The 11361-nt window shown below is 50.7% G+C and overlaps 1 protein-coding gene across 2 annotated transcripts in view; it reads right to left on the reverse strand.

Moving 5' to 3' along the window:
- Positions 1-11056, reverse strand: part of St3gal4 (ST3 beta-galactoside alpha-2,3-sialyltransferase 4) — a 34944-nt gene extending 23888 nt beyond the window's left edge. Inside the window, exons 1-2 of one of the 2 annotated variants that reach the window (XM_013009853.1) lie at positions 10983-11056; positions 10809-10895 (exon numbers count right to left, since the gene is read on the reverse strand). The gene's annotated coding sequence lies outside the window, so the exon portion shown is untranslated. The other variant, XM_013009851.1, reaches the window with a different exon arrangement.
- Positions 11057-11361: the final 305 nt, after the last annotated feature.

The following is an 11361-nucleotide window of genomic DNA, read 5'->3' on the forward strand; positions in this document are numbered from 1 at the left end:
GGGGGAACCGCCCCAGCCTCGCCAGGCCCGGGGGCACGGCCTCCTCCGCTGCAATGGCGTCCTGGGGCCGCCATACCTGCGCGCAGGGGGCGCCCGCTGGGCCATCCGGCTTCGAGCCCATCCTGCCCGCCTCTCCGCCCCCTTGGGCGCCACTGGGGAGACTGAGAGGCATCCTGGCAGCAGGCCCCGTGGGCTCGGCTTCTCTGTCACTCAGGGGACGACCGCGCTGAGCCACTACGGCCTTCCCGGCCTCCGACTAGCTCCAGGCCTTCCCGGATGGGGGAGCCCTGACCTCTGACCTCCACGCACTGGGACGGCAGCACGCACGCAACGTGGGCACCGTGACTTGTGATCAACGTTCGTCCACTCCCCCCCCCCCCGCCCCACCATGTGCATCAAGCTGGGCATGCGCCAGGCCCAGAGCTCGACACGTGTGTGTCCATCCACCTGCGGGGTCTTCAGGGTGTCTGGGCCGGGGGCCCCACCGCCTTCTCGGCTCTGCACTGCTTCGGGGATGAGCTTGGCAAAGAGCTGGCTCGGTGGGCTCACCCGCCTGGTGTCTATCTGGCTGCAGCTGCTGCGGAGACCTGGGCTGTGCTGGGCTCCAGGGCGCTCCCCGCAGCCCCGTCCTCCCTGCCCCACAGTGCAAGCTGCCCCCTCGCCCCCAGGAGTTCAGCAAAAAGCCTCTCCCAGAGGCCGCTGGACCACCGAAAGGGGCGCGGAGATACCCCTGCTTTTCTTTGTCTGGCTTAGAGACTGAGCCAAATAATAAATCATGCCTTTGCCTCTGCCCCTTTCCTTCCCTCCACTCGCTACTCGGATTGCTTTCCGGTTGCTACCCTTCCAAAGACTAACACTATCCCAAGTTCAAGATCAAATCAACTTAAAAAAAAAAAAAAAAAGCCCTATGACCCTGGACTAGGGGTGTAGCCCAGTGATAAAACATTGCTTAGCACTCCGAAGACCTCCTTCTGGTTGCTTTTTCGTCACGTACACACAGACAAAACATTTGCGACATAGGAGTCTAATCAACCAGTCAATTTCCTTAGCCTATAAAGTGCTCATGACCATCAAAAACAAAGAAAATCCAATGTGGTTACAGAACTGTTCTTTTAGGGCTCTTGATGCTAAAATCACAAGTGGTTGAGGTGCACAGTTCTGTCAGGATGTGGGGAAAGGGCCCTCACAGAGACTATGTCGTGAAAAACAGGTTAGACTTGTGAGTGGGGATTGGGCAATATCTATCAACATCCCCTTCACCACCCTGGGTATCCTAGTGCCATATTATTCTACAGAAAAGTCTATGCTTGCACAGAGACTTGCAGATCAAGATGTTTGATACAAATGATCCCTTCCCACCCCAACCCTCCGTGTAACCCTGCCCCCCTCCATCCCCCGCCCCTTTACCAGCTCTTGCCACACTGCACAGGCTGGTCTCTCAAGCTCCTGGGTTCAATCAATCCTGTCTCACTCTTCTAACTGGCAGGTGTACATCACTGCACCCAGCTCACAGCAAGCACTTTTCATAACAGCAAAAGGTGGAGACAAAAATCTACCCCCAGGATCTGCTTAAAGGCTTCATGGCACAGACAATGAACAAACACTATGTGGAAAGAAGAGGATGCAAATTCATGCATTCTTTAGCAAGTAGCCTCTAAAGCTCAGCAGTCCATTTTGAAAAGCAGGTAGAGATCACTGTTCTGTTTTTCTCCAAATGGGCTTTTAACAAAAGTATTCCAGTGCATGCATACATGTGTCAACACCTGAATAAATTACTCAGAAGGTGGTTGCCTCTGAAGAAGGCAGACGAGAGATAAAGAGTATGAAATGAGGGCTGGGAAGGTGGCTCAGTGGTAGAGTGCTTGCCTTGCATGCATGAGGCCCTAGGTTCGATACCTCAGCACCACATAAGCAGAAAACGATGAGTACAATATACTCCAACAACAACAAAACTGCTAGAAAGAAAAGAGAAGAAGAAGAAATGAGGGATGGATTATTAGCTAAGTAGAGCTTTTTTTTTTGTTTCTGTTTTGTCAGTCATAGGGCTTGAACTCTGGGCCTGGGCACTGTCCCTCAGCTCTTCAGCTCAAGGCAAGCACTCTACCACTTGAGCCACAGCGCCACTTCCAGTTTTCTGGTGGTTTATTGGAGATAAGAGTCTCATGGACTTTCCTGCCTGGGCTGGCTTTGAACTGTGATCCTCAGATCTCAGCCTCCTGAGTAGCTAGGATTACGGGAGTGAGCCACCTGCACCCGGCTGTTTTATTTTGTTTTTGTGCCAGTACTGGGGCTTGAACTTAGGGCCTAAGCACTGACTGTCCCTTAGCTTTTTCACTCAAGGCTGATTTTCTAACACTTAAGCCACAACTCCACTTCTGGCTTTTTGCTGGTTAATTGGAGATAAGAGTCTCACAGACTTTCCAGCCTGGGCTGACTTCGAACCACGATCTGCACCTCTCATCCTTCCGAATAGCTAGGATTACAGGTGTGAGCCACTGGCATCTTGCTAGAATGGGGTTTTGTGTTGGATAAATGAGGATAAAAACAAAGTACTACTTTGGAAGGCAGTTGGACGTGCCAAAAAACAAAAGCTCCAGGGTTCATTACTGAAGTGGAAGCAGCTCATCTCAGCCCTAAAAAGACATGCCTTTTCACAGAGCATTCTCCACTCCTCTCTCTGGTGGTCTTGAGGTTTGCCAGACACTCTCACTTAAGTCATTTTGCTAGCCTTTCAGACCTTCCCTTCTTGTTCCTCCTTGTACCCCACTCTGAGTGCAGAGATGAGCGCAGAATACACTTCTGGGGTGGACAATGCCATGCCAAGGTGGCAAATGAGTCCAAAGTCTAGTATTACTTCTACATGGTAAACAGTATGCCCCAGGACAGGACTCTGTGCAGATGGAAGAGTTATTTCTAATTTATACAAGAGCTCTGTGGTGTGGGCTAGCAGAGTGCCATTTGCAGCAGTGTCTTTCCTCCTGCCCTCTGTGAGTTAAAAATAGCCCTATGCGAAGACCTGGGTGTGCACAGATAAGGCTTGCAAGAGCCCATGTAGAGAAGCTGTGCTTCTCTTTCTGAGTGTCACAAGGAAACCCCTTTCACACGCAGGTGTGGTTTCTGTGGAACTGATTCCTGTCACCCTCAGTCCAGTTCTGCTCACTTCCAAATTCTAAAGCAGCGGGTTAGGGCACTGAATGAGACTACCTAGAAAACGATAGTCACATCTCTCCACCTCTACCTGAACCTCATACTGGCTGGCCTGAAAGAGTCCCCTTGTCCCAGCACAGGTAGGAGCTCAAGGACACAAATCTGTGAGGCTGGACCCATGACAGGAATAGAAAACAATAAGGACTCTTAGGCTTACTGAACACAAGGCACTGACTTAGATACAGACAAGAGTAGTTAACAGGATGACAGACCCATACCCAAGGAGTTTATATCTAGGTGGAGATTATCACTGCTGACCCTCAGCCAATAGATGCTGAAGGTAATATAATGACAATAGATACTATGAGGTTATTGACCCACAGCCAAGAAGCAGCATGATCAGGCAGCTCCCAAACAACTGGGTAATCAGGACCATCTCTTTAAAGAGATGGCTTTGACTTAAGACCTCCAAGGAAAGCTTCCAAGAGAAGCTAGGAGGGGCCACGGACAGAGGAGTCTGGACTGAGAGAAGCACAAAGACCCTATGCTTGTGAGATGTAAGAAACAGAACCAAGTCTGAGAGCTGTAGGTGACAAGCAAAGGCTGAAGGTCCTGTGGAGGGAGGAGTCACAGGAGCAGGTGGTATAGGACACTGCAGGCCATCCCAAGGAGCTTGAAGTATTGCAGGTGTCTTGAAAAGTCACCAGAGGGTCTGGGAAGGTGGCTCAGTGGTAGAGCATTTGCCTTGCATGCATGAGGCCCTGGGTTCGATTCCTCAGCACCACAAAAGAAAAAAGCCAGAAGTGGCACTGTGGCTCAAATGGTAGAGCACTAGCCTTGAGCTGAAGAGCTGAGGGACAGCGCCCAGGCCCAGAGTTCAAGCCCCACAACCAACCAAAAAAAAGAAAGAAAGAAAGAAAAGTCACCAGAGGAGATGTGACATCACTGGATTAATGAATTAATTCATTTATTTATTTTGTACTGATCCTGGGATTTGAACTCAGGACCTAGGGGCTGTCCCTGAGCTCTTTTGCTCAAGGCTAATGCTCTTAAGCCACTGGAGCCACAGCACCTGCCTGGCTTTTTCTGAGTAGTTTGTTGGAGATAAGAGTCTCATGGAGCCAGGAGCTGGTGGCTCATGCCTATAATCCTAGCTACTCAGGAGTTTGAGATCTGAGGATCATGGTTCAAAGCCAGCCTGGCTTGGAAAGTCGATGAAACTCTGATCTCCAATAAACCACTCAGAAAACTGGAAGTGGAACTGTAGCTCCAGTAGTAGAGTGCTAGCCTTGAGCTGAATTGCTGAGGGAAGGACAGCGCCCAGGCCCAGAGTTCAAGCCCCATGACTGACAAAAAATGAAATGAAATGAAATGAAAAGAGTCTCATGAACTACACTGCCCAGGCTGGCTTTGAACCATAATCCTCAGATCTCAGCCTCCTGACTAGCTAGGAGGACAGGACGTGAGCCACCAGCACCCAGCTGGATTAATTTTTAAAAGACCCTTGGGGATTGTTCTGCAGTGAGTTTAATTTTTAAACTACTTTATGTGGTGGGACTTTTATGCTTGTTTACAGATGAGGATGTCAAGGCCCCTTGACAACACCCTCCCTGCAGACCCCTGTCCCTCCCCCCTCCACCCCATCATCTCTCTCACCTAGAACACAGTCCAGCCTGGCCAGCTCATTGGGCCCTGGCTATGACAGGTGAGGGGAGAGGAGAGGCAGGGGTGGCACTGGGGAAGAGTGGAGCAACTCACCTACATTTCAGGTATAACAACATTCTGAAGTCGGCACCCAGGCCCCTGAGCAGTTCCACCATACCTGGTCAGTCCAACGGAGCTTGGACAGGTCCTCTGAGGCTGAGCAGACACTCTGGCATTCTACTCTCCATGCCTGAGTGCCAGCCCTCCACAGGCAGTAGTACCCCCCAATGCGTGGCCCTTTATTTTCAGAATAACACTACCCCTGCCGTTCAAGTGCCCTCTCCACGTGAGACAGAAATGCACCCAACTCACGATGAGGTGATGGCCAGAAAAAACCCAAAGCATATGCTTGACCTATTGAACAGCCCCTAGCTTAGCAGCACAGTCTACCTGAGGGAACCAGCGGCTCACCCTGTGACTGAGAGCTGGAGCGTGCTGTCCCTGTCCAGCATTGCAAGAAGCTCATGCCACAAATTGCCAGCCCAAGAAAAGACAAAAAGCAGAATTCCAGATGCAGTTTCTATAGAATGGGCCTTATTTACATACCATCGTCAAGTTAAAAAAAAAAAAGTTCCTAAATCAAACCATTGTGCCTTGGTTACTATGTGTGCTCCCTAACTTCCCAAGTAGACACAGGACAGGGTAAGTTTTGTCCCAAGAATCCCACAGAGGTGAATAAAATTTCAGCTTTGCCCTATGGTAGAAACCATGTATGCTGCTGGCTCTCAGCTCAGTTTGGACTCAATGATTCTTAAGAAATCTCCATCTTCTGGCTCTTGTCAATTGGGCAGGATCTGTTCTCCCCTCCCCTCTAAGTGGGCTATCTGGTCAGCAACAAAAGCATGGACAAATGGCTTGCGCTGACCATCAGAAACAAGGAAGTTTCAGGCATGGGAGGGTCCATTCAGCCCCAATAAAGTTAAAGGGGCTGAGTGTGGGGAAGTTATTTAAAAAAAGGGGGGGCAGGGAGTGGAGCTGGCCAGAGAGGAGTGGAGTCTATGATTCCCAAGAGAAATCAAGCCATCCAAGTCCTGTATTTGGCCATCCCCAGGAACAGAGACAGTGGTAAGAGACCCTCTGAAGGTGGTCTCCATCAGTAAAAAGTGTGCAAAGTAATGGAGATGATGAGGATGGAGGCTTGGGGGCAGGGGGGGGGAAACAGCTGGTATTCTAGATTCTGCTGGAAAAGACCAACCCTAATAGACAGCGAACAGTGGTCCCTGGAGCAGGCAGAAATGCTGGAGAGGGGGCTGGGAAGGTGGCTCAGTGGTAGAGCGCTTGCCTTGCATGCCTGAGGCCCTGGGTTCGATTCCTCAGCACCACATAAGCAAAAAGAAAAAAGCTGGAAGTGGTGCTGTGGCTCAAGTGGTAGAGTGCTAGCCTTGAGCTGAAGAGCTGAGGGACAGCGCCCAGGCCCAGAGTTCAGGCCCCACGACCGGACCCAAAAAAAAAAAGAAATGCTGGAGAGGAGGAGGCTGGCTCGAGTAATCACAGAACTCAGGGCCATCTTGTGCTGACCCAGCCCCTTTGGGAGAGGGGGGAAGGGGGAGGTGGCTGTGTGAGGACTCACACTTCTATCATACCACAGAGCCGGGAAGCAGGAATGGCCCCCTGACAGGCCACACCTGCCCTGCCCACTAACATATTCATTCAGGCTTTAACAATAACCCCATACATAGCTCAGTGCACACTAGTCACTACTCAGTACACACAAGAGCACAGTGGGCCCCCTACACACACACACACACATACACACACACACACACACACACAGCCCTCATTCCTCTTCCTTCCCTACCCACCCACCCCACCCTCACATACAGCTTCCAGGGCTTGCTGGGTACCCTCAGCCAAGACACTCCTTTCATTCTCTTCCCCCATTCCTGGGTGCTGATGTGCTGAGTCCTTCATCTTGAGCTGGAGCTCTTGATGTTTTGTTTGTCTGATTGCAGGTCCCTGGAGCTAGGAGCTAGGGAGCTTCAGGAGCAGGGGAGTGGCTACACCAGCCCTCCAGAGACCTCGGAAAGTTGGGTAGAGAAAAAGCTGCCCTCTGTCCAGCTAGACTCAGCTTCCAGGACCACAGCCCATCTTCTGTCACACTCAGAGGGACTTGGGGGGTGGGGGAGGGAGGTCTGAGGAGGGGCTACAGGAGTTCCAATAGAAGATGAGATCACATGGCAGAGGCCCCTGGGACAGCCTGTGGCTAGGGCCCTGTCCACAGCACACCCAGAGCCCAGTGAAGAGCTCTCTCCCAGCCCACATTTACCAAAGCCAGGCCTGGCCAACCTCTCTACACCTTTACCTAATCCTGTGAGAGGGTCTGTCTTCTCAGTTCATGGATCAGCTGAATCCAGAAAATTCCTAGGCCCCTCCCAGCTTCTCATAAGCCCTCAGGCTTCCGGCATTTCATCTGTCAACCGGAGGGAAAGCAATGAGAAAGTGAGGCTCAGGACAGCAGTGCCTAGAGACCAAGCATTCTACGGTCTAGGTTTGTTCAATGGATGAGAGCTTTGTCCCACACCCACCTAGCCTCATAATCAGCAGGCTCAAGGTCCACAGAATTTCTTCAGAAAGATCCCTCAAAACAATTCCGGTCACACCGTATGCCAAATGCCAACACGTAAGATCACAAACCCATGCGTAGCCTCGTTCCTTGACCTTCTTGGTAAACCAGACTTGACCTCAAGTTATGAAAGCATGATCAGATGAATAACTGCAGCCTGAGAGCAAATCGAACTCTTCCCAGGAACTTTGGGACGCAAAATAAAAAGTAAAAAAACCTCAGAAAAACTGAGAGCCAAAGAGACAGGCCCTGAGATAACCCAAACAGGTAGTCCTAAGGGCCTGTGGTCCACTACAAGGCAGGAGAGACCAATGAGGCCCCACCAGTCCCTGTGGTATAATCTGAGCCTTGATTTCCTCCTGCTTAGAAAAAGCAGGAATGAGGACCGGCCCGCACAGGCACTCCAGTGCACACCCAGCTTTGGCCAGCTTACCTGGCCTTACTGGGCTGTCGGTCTAGCTATTCCAGAAAATGAACATTTTCTTCCCACTCTATTTGGACAGCTGTAGGGAGATTAGTGATGACAAGAAAACATCAGATCACTGGGGTTGAGGTGAGGTGGGTATGCAGAGAACAGGGCTTCAGGAAGGTGGGGTGAGCGCCCTGGATAGGAAATGGCTGAATAGGGCCAGTCTTCTTGGGACAAGGAAGATCTACGCTAGTTAGGCTGCCTCCTGAGCACTGCAAAGAGGGGTAGCTAGGACGCAGGCTGGCCTAAGGGGAGGGACCAGAAGCTCAAGGGCAAGGGAGGAAAATGATTCTCTTTTTATAGAATCTATTCAGTTAAAGAGTAGGGTCAAGGACCAGCCCGTTAGGCTCAGATCCAAGACAATGGGGCCTCCCTTCTAGACAGGTTTCAAGGTCCACTCCTTAGTTGATCCAGCCCTGGTGGGCATGGCCCTAGAGAAGGAAGACAGCAGGAACAGGTGACAGTCTGGATCCTAGAACCTACTCACTTCCACCCTGTGGTGGTCCCATGGTGGCTCACACCATGTGCCAGACCTTCACCTATCAGACCCCAAACCCATGCCTAGGATAATGTGGTTCCTTAGCCACCAACTTCTCCTTGCCCTTCTAGGAACCAAGCTTGTCCTCAAGATACAAAAGCATGACCAGTCCACCCCACTGCAGCCTGGGGATAAGCACCACTCACAGAGCCACTGCATACCCAGTTCTTCCTAGATACCTCTGAGTCAGTCAGGGGGGGAAAAAAACCACCTCAGAGACACTAAGGGAGACAAAGAAACAGATCCTGAGATAACCCAAAGGGAGGCCCCATAGGGACAAAAAGCAAAAAGTAGGGTGAAGATCAATACTTCTTCCCATCCTCTCATTTAATGGTCTCTCACCAGTCTCCTTCTCCTCCTGGGTCACAGGGAACATCAGGGAAAATGAGGGAAACTGCAGCCAGAAATTCAGAGACCAGCACCACGTTCATGAGGAATTCTATTAAAAAACCACAGATGTTGCCAGGTGCTGGTGGCTCACGCCTGTAATCCTAGCCACTCAGGAGGCTGAGATCTGAGGATCCCGGTTCAAAGCCAGCCCAGGTAGAAAAGTCCGAGAGACTCTTTTTTTTTTTTGGTCCGGTCGTGGGGCCTGAACTCTGGGCCTGGGCACTGTCCCTCAGCTCTTCAGCTCAAGGCTAGTGCTCTACCACTTGAGCCACAGCACCACTTCCGGCTTTTTTTTGCTTATGTGGTGCTGAGGAATCGAACCCAGGGCCTCAGGCATGCAAGGCAAGCGCTCTACCACTGAGCCACCTTCCCAGCCCCCCCCCCAGACTCTTATCTCCAATTGACCATCAGAAAATCGGAAGTGGCTCTGTGGTTCAATGGTAGAGTGCTAGCCTGGAGCTGAAGAGCTCAGGGACAGTGCTCAGGCCCAGAGTTCAAGCCCCACGACTGACAAAGGAAAACAAACAAACAAACACACAAAAACCCTAAAACCACAGACGTGCCATCTTCTTTGCTTTAAGCCTTACACTCCCGCGTCAGTTGCAGTAAAAGAACAGGGGTTCTTCCTCTGACCTGGCCTTCTTGCCCCAAATTATTAGTGTGCTCTGGAAACCTCTCCTGGAAAAACAAACACTTAGGCAAATGACTCCTCTTAGCACAAAGGATGTTTAAAAGTTTCACTTCTCTCAAGGATGGACCTCTGTCTTAAAGGGAGTATATAAAAAAAAATGTATCCTTTCTTTGCTATGATGCCTGTACATCAATCACCAAAGCGTAACAAGCAAATCAATCTTAAAAGTCTTGAGGCCAATGGATAATAGTATAATCACAAGAGTGACTAAATGTAATGTGTATAAAAACAATGAAATAGCCAGGATATTAAAGCCCTTGGCACACCTGTTATCAGTTAGGCTGTACCCATGTTTGGATTGTATATTATTTAATCTTTTGCTTTACTAATAAACTCTCTTGGTTTCCACTTTGATATATCCTCTAATTCTTTTCTATGACAAGAATTCAGCATCCAGCCAGGCCCTGGTGGCTCACACCTGGAAGCCCAGCTGCTCAGTAGGCTAAGATCTGAAGATCTCAGTTCAGGAGACTCTTATCTGCAATCAACCACCGGAAAAACAAGTGGAGCTGTGGCTCAAGTGGTAGAATGCTAGCCTTGAGCAGAAGAGCTCAGTGCCAAGGCCCTGAGTTCAAGCCCCACAACCAACAACAAGAAAAAAAAAAAAAAAGGAAAGAAAGGAAAGGAAAAAGCAAAGAATTCCACATCCAAAGGGCCAAGCAGCAGCTTCCCCTTTTCAGAGGCCTCCTCCTTAAAGCATCATCAGTTACCCATCCTGTAACATTCCCAGCCATTCCATCCAGTGTCTCTTGGTCTCCATCTCCACCTCTTCCTACTGCCTACCCACCGCCACCCACCCCCACCCCTGTTATGTAAGGGGCCTGAGAACACACAGAGAGAGCTTTGTTGTCAAACTAAATCCATACGGAGCCGGAATTCGGCCCAACGCAGCTGTTCCCCATTCCCTCCGCCTTGGCAGAGTTGAGACTCCGGGCAGGAAGCCTCTACATGCCTCCATTTGGGGAAACAGGGGACAAACATTGGCCCCAGGGTCCCTAGGCAGCTGAATGGGTGGCCAGGGATCAGTCACTGCTGAGTGGGGACCACAGCAAGGAGCCAGAACCAGGTCCCAAGGCAAAGCCATAAAGACCAGTTACAACAACCATAAAGAGGAAAACTCCAGCCAGGGACAGGCAATGCATGCTAGGCCCTGAGCAGGTAGGGGCACCCCATGTGCTGTCCATATACAGATGCATGCCTGTGTGCTCTTGCACACGTACAACCCATGGAACACTCATTGCATGCTTTGAGACACACAGGCACACACAAATACATGCATCAGCTCAAGCACAATAGGTGTGCTCACCTGGCAGGGGTCTGAGCAGAAACCTCTTCTCTGCCCTGGCCAGCTCCCTCCATTCTAGCAGGTACCTCTGGGGAAAGAACTGGAGCTCTGGAAAGCGGAGGGCAAAGGTCATGGAAGCTCTTTCTGCCGCCCTTCTTTGGAGACCCTCAGGTGGTGCAGAAGGATCCCGCCTACCTGCCCAAGAAGATGTCCAAAGAGGTAGGTGAGGACCCAGGAAACAGTCCTGAAGATCAGAGAAGTGCATATTCTGGGCAGGTACTGTCTCTTCATCCACCCAAGGCACAACCATTTCCACTCAAAAATACCAGAGCTAGCTGGGCACTGGTGGCTCCTGCCTGTAATCCTAGCTACTCAGGAGGCTGAGATCTGAGGATCGCGGTTCAAAGCCACCCTGGGCAGGAGAGACCGAGAGACTCCTATCTCCAATAAACCACCAGAAAACAGGAAGTGGCACTGTAGCTCAAGTGGTAGAGCGCTCGCCTTGAGCTGAAGAGCTGAGGGACAGCGCCCAGGCCCAGAGTTCAAGCCCCACAACAGACAAAAAAAAAAAAAA

Source organism: Dipodomys ordii, unplaced genomic scaffold (genome assembly GCF_000151885.1).
Source record: "Dipodomys ordii isolate 6190 unplaced genomic scaffold, Dord_2.0 Scaffold10, whole genome shotgun sequence".
Taxonomy (NCBI): Eukaryota; Metazoa; Chordata; class Mammalia; order Rodentia; family Heteromyidae; genus Dipodomys; species Dipodomys ordii.